The following is a 16470-nucleotide window of genomic DNA, read 5'->3' on the forward strand; positions in this document are numbered from 1 at the left end:
GAAAACAATAATTAATATAAAAATTTTATTAGGTGAGATTTGTCCACTATGCATGTGTGAGGTCACCACCACTTACATTATTAACTATTATATTGTTTCTTAATAATCACTTATTTTCTTGTTTAACTAAGTGATGTTGTATTTCATACAAAAATAATAAACTGGCGACGAGAAAAACGTTTTAGCTTCCATGTAAGCTGAGAAGATATTAATTTTACTATGATGTTTTTTTTTTTTATGTCTGTCTCCACTTTTTTCTCGGCTCACACTGGACCGATTTCTTTCAACAATAAGACAAAAATCGTATTTAGTTGAAGACATTGCTCTTGAAAATTGAAAAAAAATTCTCTCGTCCTCTTTAAAAATGGAAAATTCACAAGAAAATTTTAATTTTTTAAGTCAGTAAATTTCGAATTTTTTTCTTAAAACTACCATAACTATTTTGAAAATGAATTAAACAAAATCATTTTTTTAATATACAATTACCTTTTATTTCAAGACGTTCATTGTTTCCGCCAATTATGATAAAGGTAGGTTTTTCGTTTCCACCAAACCGATAGTTTATACCTGTCTATAAATAGAAGCTTGAGAACCACTGGTTAAAATATTTACAAAAATGAATTAAATAATAAAATTCATTCTCATTTTTATGATCAATTTTTTAAAGCGCACTCATCTATTAATATATCTTTTAAATTTTAATAGAAAATATTTTGTCTTATGATTACATTAAAATATATAGTTTTGTTAATGCAGTCTTAACAAGCGTACGGAATAAAATTGAAATCCAATTCAAAAAAACAAAGGAGACAATTGATAAATTTAATAAAAATGAAATTAGCCGATTTGAATTTGTGAAATTAGTTTTCAACAACTAGTGAAAAATATATAGATCATCGATCTATTTTTTATTATATTATTACCCGTATTAGATATTATGTAAACTTATTATTAATATAAAAATTTTTGGAGGCGAATGTCATTTGATAATGGTAGGACAAAAAATTACTTTATTTTGCTCATTAATATTAATACCCCATGCAAAAAACTTAAATACAGACCTGAACGTAACATTCAATAAATGCCAAACATTTTGGTACTCGCAAGCTACCTAACCTGTCCGTACGCTAAAACCGATACTGGCTCGTGATGACCTATGGATAAAACTAATCGGGTTCTCAAATTTTTTAGTATATAAACAGGTAAAAGTCAGTTTGGCAGAAACGAAAAACCGACCTTATTTCATATAAATTACTTGAAAATCTAACCCTTTACCTACCCACAAGAGAAGATTCAAAATAGCAATTTCTACACAAAAATTTAACTTTTACAACTAAAGTTTAAAAATATACCGGAAATACTACGAACTTCAAAAATATATTAAAATAAAGCGTATATTATGTAATAGTAGTTAAGAAATTAATTTGTCTCAACGACCTTCTCTATTTTTGTGTTGAAATAATCGATTTTCAACTTAATAAATGAATTTAGAAAGTATATTTTGGTTTCAAATGAGAATTCCTTTTTAAGTAGTAAAATAGTTTTATATTATAAATTTATTCATAAGCAATAAACAATTTTTTTTTTTTTAAATTTGCATCAAACCTTTTAATTTTTATACACATTTGCTATAAAAGTAACAACTTCTTTTTACTAAAAAACTAATTTTTATAATTTCTTTATAAAAAATATAATATTAATTTATTGAACATCATTTTCATACTAAGTTTAATTACTATAATAAATATTTATTAATACATTATACTTATAAATCAAAAAATTACTAATCAGGATATAAATAAGTAAATAGGAGTTAATGGTGCTTTTGTAATAGTCCACCAATTTCTTAAATTAAACACTATCTACAGATTTACATCGAAGCGTTTTTTACTATAGTGATTTTAATTATCTGTACGCGTCCCAACTTTTTTTTTTAAATTATACAATCTATATAATGAATTTTAATAAATACTAATTAATCAATATAAATCATATATCTTTAATTAAAATTTCTATTATGTACTAAAATGACTATTACGAAAACATCGATGAGTTCTAGTCAAATTTAAGGTAAAGGGGCCAATTAGAATCAGAAATGTGTGTAGCCATTTTCAAATCAAATTTGATAAATTTCTTTTTGTCAAATGTAATCGAAAACGAAATATAAAAGGAAGCCATTTTGTTATCTACTGTAAGTAAAGATGTTCACAATAATATTTTTTTAACTTTTGAACTAGTATTTTCGAAATTATTAGCACTTTATTATAATGTCTGGAAGTAAAGCAAGAGACTATTAATTTTAATCTCTAGCACTTATTAGCCGTACTAATTTTTTTTTTGAAAAGTATAGTAAATAGGATATTGTTAACTTTTAAAAAGATAAAAAAGTTAAATATGTTTTATACTTGTGCGAGGCATAGCTTAGAAATCATTCTGTATATCTGTGGTACATATCCAAAAGCTGATGAGTGGCAAAAATTTAATTTTTCAATTTTCATAACTTCTTTTTCTTCTTGGCATTACAACTATTCAAGAGTTTTTGCCGCCACCGACACCGCCTTCCACTCCTCTTGATATTGTATTTAAATTTTTATATATTTAGTATAACCAAATATGTTTTCTGTCTTGTGCCTAAAAAGTGACGAGTTAATTTAATCGAGAAGGTTTCGCATTGTAAATTAGAATTTCATTACTAGGAATACATATTATCAGGCAAAACAACATATAAATGAATCAGTTGCGGTATGGGATTTTACGTGTTAAATACCTTGTGTCAAAAAGTAAATACTCGTCAAAATTAACTATTGTTATGCATTACATATTTATGGTTAGAATAATAACTGGTAAAGAACACAAAAGACTTTTCTGTTATACTGCAAATCCATTTGAAATGAAATTTCAAAAGGTTATTGAAATTTCCACAGTAGAAACTAAAGATATTTAAGTGTTTCAAGGTGACATCATAGTGGTGAGAAGTACAATTAAAAAACACAATGACAGATTGGATGCATTAAAAAATGATTTATCTAGTTGAAGTTTGATGATAAAGTTAAAGAAATGTAAGTTTTTATAAAAATCAAATGAATATCGTGGTAAATGAAAAGGACAAACTATAGTATTCGCTATTCAAAAATATAATGGTTTTTTTGTAAGCTAAAATTTACTTTGATTACTGTTACACATATTTTAGGTCAAAAAAGATATTTGGGTAAACCCAAAAAATTCTTTACAACACTGGGTATTTTTTTATATTTATCATTTGATTTTGCCATTAAGTATATCAATTCAAAAAAATATACATGATTAACTTTTAAGAATTAAAATAAATAGCAACAAATGGGATAATTATGAAAGCATTCATTTAAATTTTATTCATAAAAATTCGCCATTTCAATTAGAATAGTCTAAAATAAAAATTAATTCCGCTTAAATGAAAAAGAGTGGTAACAGACACAAAAAAAAATAATCGTTTTGACTAACGTCAAGTAGACTAGATTTAGTTGGAAGTTTAAAAGGTCATAGGTATAAATGTTAAAAAAAACTCAGCACACTTGGGTCACGACACGGTGGGAACGTGACATAGTTGAGTCCAGTATAGTTTAATCTGACAGTGATTAAAATCACGATCATTAAAAACGCTTCGATGCAAATCTGTAGATTGTGTAATTTTAAAAAATTCCTTATTTTTATACTGTTTACAAGTTTTATGATTTATAAGTATAATATATGTATAAATATTTATTATAGCAATTAAATATAGTATGTACTTGACAACTTTTATAGCAAACGTATATTAAATTTACTGGTCTACAAGAAATTTTCATCCGAGACCCAAATGTACTTTTCTAAACCCATTTTTGAGTTTATTTTAAATCTTTAATTAGAGTTTACCATTTGAACTAAATTGTAATAATATAACAAATATTTATGTTTGAGTATTACGTATTATTATTATTATGTTTACGTATGAATAATCATTAAATATATTTTAATTAAAAGTAAGTGGAAAAAGTTCTTTCTATACAAAATTTTATAAGTTTACCTCTGTAAAAAGAAAAATGGTCCGATTTAAAAAAAAAGTATATCACAAATAAGAAGTATATAATTAGTACTAATCATAAAAAAAAACAGCACAGTGGGGTTGCGGCACAGTTGGCACGGGACATAGTTAAGTCAAGTATTATGATATCTGACAGTGATTAAAATCACTATCATAAAAAACGCTTCGATGCAAATCTGTAGATGATCTCCTATTTCCTTATTTATATTCTGATTTCAAGTTTTATGATTTATAAGTGTAATATATGAAAATATACATATCTTCTTCTATTTTAAAGGCTAAGCCTTTTCATAGCTTTATGTCCTGGGAAAATTAAGTGCAGTGGTTTCCCGTTGTCTTCTGCACTGAGAACATGGTGCTTTTTCGCCAACGTAGAAGGGCACTCATGGTCACCCATCCGTTTACCTACGAAGGTAGGCGCGGCTTAACACAAGAGTTTTATCAACTATTAGTGTGACCACTGCACCACACCACGCTCATATACATATAAATATATTTATAATATTTAATATATAAAGGTAAATGGTTTTATTTATAAAAGAAGTATGTCGAATGAAAGAGGTATATAAATAGTATTTATCATAAAAAATTGTATTGATCCATATATTTTTCAAAATGTTATAGCATTATAAAGTTAAAAATGTAAAATATAAAATTGAAAATTTTAACACAAAAATAACATACGGTAGCCATTTTCACGATGAAGACAAAATAAATATTACATAAGCTTTAATTAATAAGCTTTATTACATGAGCTAATTTAACATAAGCTTTAAGGTATATATAAAAGTGTCAGGATTTTCGTAACACTTTCAAGAGTTAATTTTTATGAAAAAATTTACATTTTTAATCTCCTCTGGGAGCAGGTAAAGAGGTCAGATTTATAAAAAATATACCAAAGAATGGGTAAAGACATCATGCATCTATAAAAAAAAATTGTATTGATTTGGTGATTTTTGATTAAGTTATGGCAGTTTTAAGTAAAAAAATTGAAAAAATAGTGATTTTTAAATTTGTATTTTTTTGAGATTTTCTCAATTAAAATACGAGGAATAAGGAAAATTTTTTCAATATTTGAGGGTAATGTCTTCGACTATATATAATTTGTGATCTTTAGACAAATCGTTGAAAAAAATCGGTTTGGTGAAAGCAGAGAAAAAGTGGAAACAAACACAAAAAAAAACACATCACAGTAAAATTAATACCTTCTCAACTTCGCTAAAAATAAAAAAAAACACATCATAGAGACATTAATACCATATAATCTTCGCATTGAAGCGAAGAAAAATATAGAATTTGAACTCCATTTGTCACACAGATATGACAAGTATGAAAATAACTGATAATATATTAGCGGTATTGATTTCAAGAATTGTTGCAAAAATAGCTAAAGCTATTAACTATTTTTATAAAAATATTTTAGATAGACAAAATCATATTTTACTGATTAGATGCCAAAATTGTCAAATAAATTTCTGATGATTTATAGAAACATACAACAAAACTCAGAACGTGGGCTAAATTAATTTTAGGTCAATCAACTAGATCAATATTTGATTTTTTAATTCCTAGTACTAATAATATAATAGTGGATATTTAAATATTTTAAATAATACAGGGAACAGAAATACAAGTTTTAAAAAGTTGAAGCGGAAGTAATCGCGTATCAAACTGCAATTCATCGATGTAAGGAAATTAAAATCGATTATTAATAACTGCTAAATTAAACATTGTGTCTTTTTGAAGTGAGTTGAATAACTTCTTTCATTTTATACATTTCTATTATTTTTAATATTTATAAAATTTCTATAGCTTCACAAAATTTATCATATTTACGGCACTTTAATATTTATGCATATCTATAGTATCTCAATATTAGCTAGGTTATAAAATAAAAAATGACTGGACAGGAATAGCTTTTGATCGGCATTTCAAAAGTTATAAACATTTTTATGCGTGAGAAGAGGAACGGACAAGAAATATCTAATGAAAAATATTCTTTAGAAGCACCTCACGTCCAGTTTATATTTTAGAATATTTAAGTTGTTATTTAAAAAAATAAAATTGACAACCTTTTAGGTTTAAGGATGTCAATAGGGGGTGAGTATGGTTACTTAAACAAGTAATTAATTAATGATAATTTAAAAAATAAATTGCAAAATTAAAAAATACTAAAAAAAAATTTCATAACATATTTAATACTTTAAGAAAATTGAAATTCTTGCATTAAAAAATCACTTCGTATATCTCATAAATATTTGTAGCAAGAATTTTTTCTGGCATTTATTATTATACAATATTATATCACATAATATAATCAGGAAAAGTTAACTGCATAAATGGCGTAATAACAAAGAAAAATCCATTAATATTTCACTAGTGGTATGATTTAATAATAATTGCAAAATTGAAAAAATTTCATTTTCCATTTGAACAACTGTGTGAACGCAAATATATCAAAACGTTATTTTGAGATAATATCGATATATTTTAATGTTATGGAAAAAGAACATAAAACTACAAGAGAAGTGTCCTTTTTTTTAATCGATGATTTATTCAACTTTTACTGCGTCCACTCATCGAAGAACTCAGTGTTTTAGTTTATCTTCTTTAAGAATTTAAAAAGAACATTTAAAATTAACAATAGTACCGTAGATTTTTTTATTTTTTAATGATAAATCAATTTGACTATTAATTCATTAATAATAATCTTACATCTATTTGTTTCAAAAAACTCACTATTGTGGTGATCTAATATTTGTATATTAGATCAGTAATTAATAAAACATTTTCTGTATTTGTTGCTAAATAAACCCAAAGCACTAAATAAATAAAGATAATTTAAAAAGTCAAACAATTGCAGTATTATGAAAATAAAACAAATAGCACATTTGTAAATATTATTAATAAGTTATTAAAAATTTTCTATCATTACTATAACAAGTTATTTTAGCTTAATGTAAAAATAGCAAATATTGAAAATTGATTTATTAGTTCTTAAAAGTTTAAAACAACTTACAATAAAATATATTTACATTCAATGAATAAAATAGTTAAGTATTGTTGCCAGGAGGTACTAACGTTAATATAAACAGTTAAAACTTAATTCCTATAATTTAAGACAGTTATATTATTACTTTAAATATTACTTATCGATGATGAAAAAACTGTACAGTCAAATAATGTAATTCATGTATGAATAATAAATCCTGAGTATACATTGTTAAAAGGTATAAATTTGAACCGTAATTTCAATTGAACAACTATTTAAGCACCATTACATATCTGATGTTTTATACTCTTCATATACTATTTAAAATAATATTGGTTAAAATCGAAAATTATATTCATAACGTTATGTAACATTCTCAAATGGAAGACATAAACAGTATCCACTAGATGGCATTGCAAATATAAAAATCTAATATGTAATAGTAAAACTGCAGTATTAATTTCACAAACATATATGTATAAAAAGAAAACATATTTAGTATACAGTACAGTATGGTATACAAAATACACGTTGAACATATTTGAGGATAATAAATGTTGAAATTGAATTTTCTGGACAAAATAAATTAGACTTGTAATAATTTTTTTTTATACAACACCGTTATAAAACTATAAAAGGAGATTTATTTGCCATGATCATCTAATTAATAAAAAAATTAAAATAATATTGATAATTTTTTATTTAGTTTCTGTTAAGCATATGTTTTTCTAAATTCATCATATAAACAGATTTATTATGTTCTTCTCTTATATCTTAAAAAAGTGTCAGCTATATTTTTCAAATGGAAACATATCTAATTAAATAGATTATTAAAATTGATCTATTTAAGAAAATGACTAGCCGATAACAACTTTTGAACTATTATTGACGAAGCCATTGATACCTTATCGGGGGAAGAATGCGCAGGGAAATGATTAGTGATAAAAAACACCGGCGTCTCACCCCTAGAAATCACTATAAAATGTTAATAATTTCCGTAATACTTTTAAATATTTAATAAATATAAATTGTACGACAATCCTAAGTTGTTATCGGCCAGTCATTTTCTTAAATACATCATTTTATATTATATAGATTAAATAATTATGTTTATTTCTATTTGAAAAAATACAATTGGTAACTGAAAAAACAATTACCTAAAAAAAATTTAAAAAAAATTCTCAATGATATTTCTATTATTTAATTAATTAAATGGTTCATAATAGATTAATTACCTTGTATATTTAAAAGCATTTTAAACACTAAAAGGAGAAAATGCTGCGTAATATGATCACATGTGTGAATATAAATTGCCTATATTCAACTCCAAACTACTAAACTTAAACATCGGTATTTCTTTAACACAAATCAAAATACTTGAATAAAAAATTAATTATTGTCAGGTAGATTAACATTGATTGGAGTTTTGTCTACTTACACTGTAATAAATAGAATGCGTCACACTTTAGAGCCGAATCTAATTAAAAGGGTAAACTGCGGTTATAAAGTATACAATGAAACACGACTCCAGTCATCAAATAATAATCCAACGTACACTCACAGAGAATCACTCAATATTATTTGCTTTATTTATTGGAAAACAATTTTATTCACAAAAACCCAGTCTTTTAGACCACGAATATATTTTTAATTTATTTTTCAGAGTTTAAATTCAACAATTCTTTTAAAATAAGCACATTTTATCACATGTAAATTTATATTAGAATACCTTGTAATTTATATATTTATGTAATACTAAATTAAGTACACTATTTTATACCATCAAAAACTTTTTACCGTATTTCAAATATTTTATCAATTTATTTGTTTTTAAATTAGAGTTGTAGTCTATTGTCACAGATGTACAGAATGATTGTTGAACTATGACTACTACAATATCTTTAAAAATATAAAACGTAATATAATTTTTTTTATTTCAGAAGTTAATATCTTATATTCTATAATTTCAACAGTTTGGGTCCTACCCAAACTCCTTCTTTAAAGTACTGTTATTTTTTAATTGATAACATTTAAGTTTAACCAGCTTAAAATAAGAAAATGATCTACCTAAGAAATGACAGATCAATAATAACTTTTGAACTAGTTATTTAAAAGATTATGTATTTTTAGTATAACATGGTGATAAGAGTAGTACGATTTATTAATACTTATAGATATAAATAAATGGCTGAATAAATAAATAAATTACTGGTCGTTAACAAATTTAAACCAGTATTTTGGAAGTCATTACACTTTAATGTAATGACTGAAGGTGAAGCGTTGATCCATTTATTTTTATCTCTAACCACTAATATATCGAACTACTCCTTCCACCATGTTATAAAAATAGAAATATCTTTTAAAAAAATTCACCAAAAATTATTATTTACCTGTCATTCCCTAGTCAAATTATTTTTTCATTTTAATCTGGTTAAACGTAAATCTTTCCATTTCAAAATCAACAGTTGATAAAATATTAATGGAGGAAGAGGGGGTAAGACCAAACTATTTTCTGGAAATTATAGAATATAGGATGCTATTAACTTCTAAAAAGAACAAAATATATTCAGTTTTATATTTTTAAAGTTTTTGTGTGAGTCATAGTTAAACAATCACCATGTATATATGTTTGAATGTTTACAAATTGTCTACATTTCATCCCTCAAATTAAACAAGATTTTCAGACTTCTAGCGCCTTTACGTAAACACAATTGCCGTCTAACAAATTATGTTTGTTTAGTGTACGCGAATTCTTTGTTTTTAACTCAATAACCTTTTATGTTTAAAATGCTTTCAAAAATGTTAATTTTTATTTAAATTGCGTATATTGTTATAATTACATACAACAATGAACATTTTATACGGCAATAACTTTTCAAAATGTATAACTGTATCAAATAAACTCTACGGTTATATATAATAAAAATATTTAAATATATTATATGATTCATTATTTTAGCTATATGGTAAAGAACAATAATAATTTTATCTTTAATTGTGAAAGATCTGTATAAAATTTAAAACCCTTAATAAAAGTATTTACTTGACTAGAGATAAATAACTGGCTTTAATTTATTTTTTTTATCAATAATATATCATAATGCCAAAACCAAACACCATTGAATATAACGAATTTTTTCTTAATCGTTTTTCAAAGAAATTTTTAGAGATCTATACACTTTTGTATAGTTAATTATTAATTTTAAGTGAATATAAATTAATTTCAAATTAAAAACTTTAAGCATATATAGAATATACTTACCTTAATTGTAACTGAAATACTATGCTTTATTTAGTAACTAGCAAGTTAATATTTGCAAATTTTTTTAACTACTTCGAGGTAGTTCTTTCCTGATTCAGTAATGGACTGATATTATAAAATAAATATCAATAACAACAAAAAGAATAACATCTTAAATAAAAAATTTCTTTTAAAAACTTTTGTTGTAAAATCTATCACAAAAATGCATTTTATTTTTATTTTTTAATATTATCACATAAATTTAACTTCAACGACCGACTTAATACACAATATATAACCAAATGTTTTCTCTAAATAAATTACTTGAAGAAATCTTTATTATTCATCATGTATAATTATTCGGGCTCGTCAACGATTTCGATATCGTCATCGCCGGCTTTTTTCATTTTTCCCACGATATCGATTATTTTTAAAATAACGCAGTAATCGAAAAAAAATATTTTAATAAAAAAAAAAGTTTTAATTTTGGTCACTTTGTTATAACATATATATTATTTGATATTTGGCCAAAAATAGTTCGTGATAAAATTGTTAATATTTTTAGTATTAAAATATATTATGAAATATAGAATTAAGATAAGACGAAAAATTATGTTTATGACGTTTTTATACACATAATATTTTTAACAACTTGAATAAATGAATAAATTATTATTGTTAAATCTAAATAACTTTAAATCGCTATGTGGGAATCATTAAACATCTCTTCAATGACTTATTTATTTGACATTATTATATAATATGATGTATCGAAATTAGTATCTTGATGCAACAGCTGTATATGAATATGTCCATCGACAAAAATGTATAAATTTAGAATAAAAAATACATTTTAATATGTTGTATGATTTATTTTCTCGTTTTTGCTGAAATAACATACTGAAAAACATTGTACACTCATCGATTTTACTGAAATGAGGGCCGCCGTGGTGATCATGACTAAACAAGGGGTACATATATTTTCTCGAGCTAATCCTCAGAGGGAAAACCTCAAAATAATGGGTTATTTTCCTTCGTCCTTCTAGTGAACGTTCTACACATTGACTTTAACAAAAGTCGTTTAGTTTACAAAATATATCCCTTGTTATTTACATGAGCGTTATCCAAAAAAAAATCTTTGGTATAATTATTAAAATAACAATCGTTCTTCATACCTTTGTACCAATTTTTAGAAAATATTCATATTTTCTGTTAACGTGGACAAGATAATCAATGTGTTAACATTTAATCAGATCCATTTAAAAGCTCGTTTTTCGAGGCACGAAATTACTTAGCTATTTCTTGATAAAAAGTAACGTTGCTTATGCGTTTAAAAAATAATCATGGTTCTACAAAACCCATTAATTAAGGATACGTACACGTCTCATTTTGTCAACATTAAACGTATTATAAGGATTAGTAGGTTTAGGTGAGGCGCAGTTGTTTTTAACGTCTGTGCATTAAAGGTCTAGTACGGGGAAAACATTTTCATCTGCAATACTATTATGAAACAAAAAACATCGTGACTTGAATGAAAAACTCTCGACAATCAATAACCAGAATACCGCCAAAATCGAGTTAACTAAATGGAAAAATTATACAGAACCTATTGAAAAACACGTCAGTATTTCAATGGAATGTATAGTTTAATATATAATGCTAAATCAAAAGATCAATTGCCTTTTCTATAGAAAGTTTCAAAATAAATCCAATAAAGGGGGGGCATTTTCTATTTGTAAGTGTATGAGCTGTAATAAAAAAACAATTATAAATTAGGTGTTGATACAAAAAGATTCTGCCACTATTTGACTTCTCTTTTTATGATAATTAAGGGAAAAATGCGTTAAACCAAATTGAGTACTAGTAATAAAAAAGTTATAATCTTGTAAGACTCAGAGAGTTCTTTTATTTTGAAGTTCATGGGCTTTTTTTTAAATATCTGGAGACACTTTCTAAGTGAAAAGTCATACCACACTCTATTAATGTGATTATCGATATTTATCATTTAATATAAAGTTGTTTACACGTATTGAAACTACAATTACTTACAACTAATTGTGTTAGTAACTGAATAGCTTTAGAATATAAAAATGTGTACCTCAAATAATAAAGACACGAATAATTATTATAGCGGCACCATTACTAACAATTTTATTACTACAACAGCACTCCTTAAAGAAGTCCGGTCGTTTTTAACCGTTAATATCACGAATAAAAGTAGCTAGTTATTTTTAATCAAATTATATTAAACATCCTATTGAAATAAGAGTTACTCCTTCTCTAATATCAGAGAAACTGTGTTAACGTGTAAATGTCAAATAAAGTTTGTCTACAGCTAAACATATTAAATCGCTCTCTGTAAATATAAAGGTTCCAAGTCACTTTTTTTACTTGACCTTTTAAATGAACTATAGTGAAATTTAACCATAAAATTTTATTGTTTTAAACGCCATTGTATTTCATACACTTCAATATTTTATACCACATAAATTGCGTTATAATTAAAATTCTCTGATTCCCTGTAACTTATTTGTTTTTAATAAATTTTATTTTACATATTTATTATTTGTTTATTTATTCATTTAATTTCTGTTAAAAATTAAAGTCAAAATACCAAAATATTACCGATAAGTTTCTTAATAAATAAACTAATGGTATTCATTACAAACACAGCGTTTATGAGAATTTCTTGAATACATTATCTTAAAGAGCGGAGGTACAAAAGGCTTCGCTCTTGGAAATTCGGTACACCATACGCTCCTCTGAGTGACCCTTTTCGAAGACGACAATATCCTTGTCGATCGATAAGTTAGCCATATAGTTGGCCACAGGGCGCGCGCTTCTCCGGAGATAAGACTCCGAACACAAACTCTTATAAATGCACACAAATAAGTTTCGCGTAATCCTCAGCCAAATCGCTCTCTTCGCTTTTCAACATACCACCAAATAACTAGAGTTTAATGGAGAATTTATTTTTTCTCGCACCAGCGTTGCATTCAATTGCTCGATATGTACATGTTTAAATTTTTGACAAAAAAGTCCATTGCTGTCGACGGATAGCAACAAAATTATGAACGCGTTCTCGTGCTGCTCGAACAACAGTTCGATTACCCTTCTCTTAGGCGAGTGTATAATGTGATGATTTATACTGCCGTTGGAACAATTTGCATTGCCCTCGTATTTCCTTCCTCTTATTCGAATCGAGTCGAGTCATAACTCGTTTTGTACGACCATCACGTACCGTTCGCGTGTATGTGTGTGTGTGTGCGCGTTCTGTAGAAAGCATACAAAGGGTGAAAGAGCGCTGCTGATAGTTTGCACAAAAGCTAAAATTCGACATAGCTCAGCCGATGAATACACTTGGACAACGGGTATTAACGTTCATCTTGTGCGTGAAACAACGATTTTTTTATCAGCCACGAACAAAATTGGAAAAACGTTTTATTTACCTTCGGCAAATACAAACAAAATATTAATATCAAGTATATAACCTTTGAAAAAAAAAAACATTTTTCATCAACTCAAAAATATATTGCGTACCGTGCAGTTTTCAAAACTCACTCGAAGTTAAATAACAATGCCGAGTACTTGTACTAGAAGAACAAGTACAAGCACTAAATTAAAAACTGTTGAACATTTTCTTGGTTCCTTATAGCTGACATTTGAGTTTTTTAGATTTTACTATTGTCCATTATTGGATTTCGTTGAATAGTTTATTCATCATATTCACATTATGAAGTTAAATGCTTAGATAATTAGGTTATGATTTGTTGTATTGATCCAGTCACCAGAAAATAAACGGTCAACGTGGTAATGTTTATTAATAACAACAATCAGCGACGACATACTGTCACCAGTTGCAAATACAGTTTGTTTATATAAATGGCAAGCAGTTCACGTAATAAACACTTGGAAAATGTTCGTAAAAAGAGCTCTTCTAAAATGCTATTATTTTAAGTATACGGGGAATTGATCGTTCATTATATAATTTTCTCACTTCACGCCTTAATGAGCCGTTACCGAACTTGTTAATTCCGTTTGATATCCAGACACTAATCTAATGCGATAAATCCCTAAACAAAGCTTTAGTTTGCCAAAGTATTTCAATAAATTGGCGCGACTACTTTTAATGGAAAACTTGACAATGCGCTTAAAGAAAAGAAAAACTTTCGAACTTTTAATCGAGATAATAAATACGTTTGGTGTGTTTAATTAGGCCATACTACAAATTACCAATAGTAATAATTGTTTTATACATCACGACAATTCTTCTTTTTCTTGGCGAATTATTTAAATTTTATTTACGGACATCTAATTGATAGTATTTTGTACGATCGATTTTACACTTGACCTACCTGACAGCTCCATAGCCGACTTAGTCTGCATTTTGGTGTGACATGTGTATGCGTAACTGTCAAAACATTTCACAACGTAAACACGGATACGTCATAGGCCACAGCTGCTACCGACGCCGTCGCCGCTGCTGCCGTTGCCACGCCCGAAATAACTTGTATTTCCAGAAAAGAAACTAAAAAATGCAGTCTAGTACGAAGGAATATTTTGTTTAAAAGATGAACTTATTAGTTGACTAGTATATTCTCACGAATAAAGTTTCAGTTAAAAAATATACATATTATTAGTATACGGTGTGATTTATTAAAAATACTACTCTCAATTTTGTCGTTAAATAATGATACTTTTACAAAACTGTATTAAAAGAAATCTGTTTGTTTTTGTGAACCATGATAAATAAGAAGTTAATTCTAAAAAATTACTTTTTCTAAGGGTCGGTTTTAAAAGTAACTTTTGAAAGCAAAATGGGAAACTATTATTATTTTTATATCGTTTATAGAACAATGATCTAAAAACGTTGACTAGTCGATAATTTGTGATATTCCTTTTTGAGTTGATATAATTTTTAGATATGAGCGAGTAGATTGCGCAACGTGTAAGAATTCTTATCTCTGTGTTCTGGTAATAATAGAACGTCTCTAAACAAATATCTTAATGAGTAATATTACAAAATCGGTTATAGACTAGTCAAATTTTATTTAGTCCATAATTCATTCATTAATGGTTTGAAAATAATTACAGGTTCCTATTTAACTTTCAAAAGTTACTCCTTAAACTACCCTTAAAAATGATTTGTTTACATAAACCTTCATATATATCTTTGGTTCACAAAAAAAAAAAATAAACGAAATTTTAATCTGTTCATTTTTATGAAAAGAATCATTATTTAAAGAAATAATTGAGAGTAATATTCTAAGTAAATCAGATTGTGTACATTTATACTATTAAAAATGTTATGGTTTTTAGCCATTTATTTCTTAGTACACGAGAATTAGATTCAACAATTTATCAGACTATTAGCCAAATTCTATAATTATTTCAAATTGTAAATTGATTAACCTATTATTAGCGTTCAAATATTTACTTAAAAGAAAATAATCAATGAAGTTTTAAATTATTGTAAAATAATAATTTAATATTTAATTTTTCCAAATACAAACATTAATCAAATACAGATATTGATTAATTACCAAATCCAAATGTAATATTGCTTCTTATATTATGGAAATATAACGGTTAACAAATTTGTGAAATGTAACATATTATTGATGTAAAAATATGTTTAGATATTTATTTTAATGAATTTTTTTTCAGCGTTTCAGTTGAGTAAAAATGTTGTGATATTATGTTTTATATATATATATATTATATTGTTTTTATTACATCAATAATGGTTAATTGTACTTTTCTATAGCACTTATTTTAATTTGAAATAAATTTAATCATAGATGATAACATTTGTTTTAAAGATCCAAAATATTTTACATTTATTTATTAAATATATAAAAAATATTTTTATGGAATATGCTGAAAGTTCATTAAATTTCATAGTTAAATATTAGACATTTTTCATTTACCACATCAACAGTATTGTTAAACTGTAGAGCGTTTTAAGAAAGAAATTTGTAAACCTTATAAGTCATGAAAGTCGCTGAACTTTCATTTTCAAAGTTTTTGGGTTTACGTTTAATGGCAACACTAAAAACAAAACTAATAATATGAAAATGGTTTTGTTCAGGCATAGCTTTATAATATAACGTATATAATTTAAACTTTTCCATTCCTTTAGGAAAGTTTAATATTATAAAACGACCGAATTCTGCC

General features: G+C 26.0%; 1 long non-coding RNA gene across 1 annotated transcript in view; it reads right to left on the reverse strand.

Annotated features, from left to right (window-relative positions):
* Positions 1–2003: 2003 nt before the first annotated feature.
* Positions 2004–16470, reverse strand: part of LOC126906219 (uncharacterized) — an 82179-nt gene continuing 67712 nt past the window's right edge. The window contains exon 3 of the long non-coding RNA XR_007704210.1: positions 2004–2631. This is a non-coding gene — a long non-coding RNA (uncharacterized LOC126906219). The remainder of the gene's footprint in view (positions 2632–16470) is intronic.

The sequence above is a fragment of the Daktulosphaira vitifoliae genome, unplaced genomic scaffold (assembly GCF_025091365.1).
Source record: "Daktulosphaira vitifoliae isolate Bord-2020 unplaced genomic scaffold, ASM2509136v1 Scaffold_4, whole genome shotgun sequence".
Taxonomy (NCBI): domain Eukaryota; kingdom Metazoa; phylum Arthropoda; class Insecta; order Hemiptera; family Phylloxeridae; genus Daktulosphaira; species Daktulosphaira vitifoliae.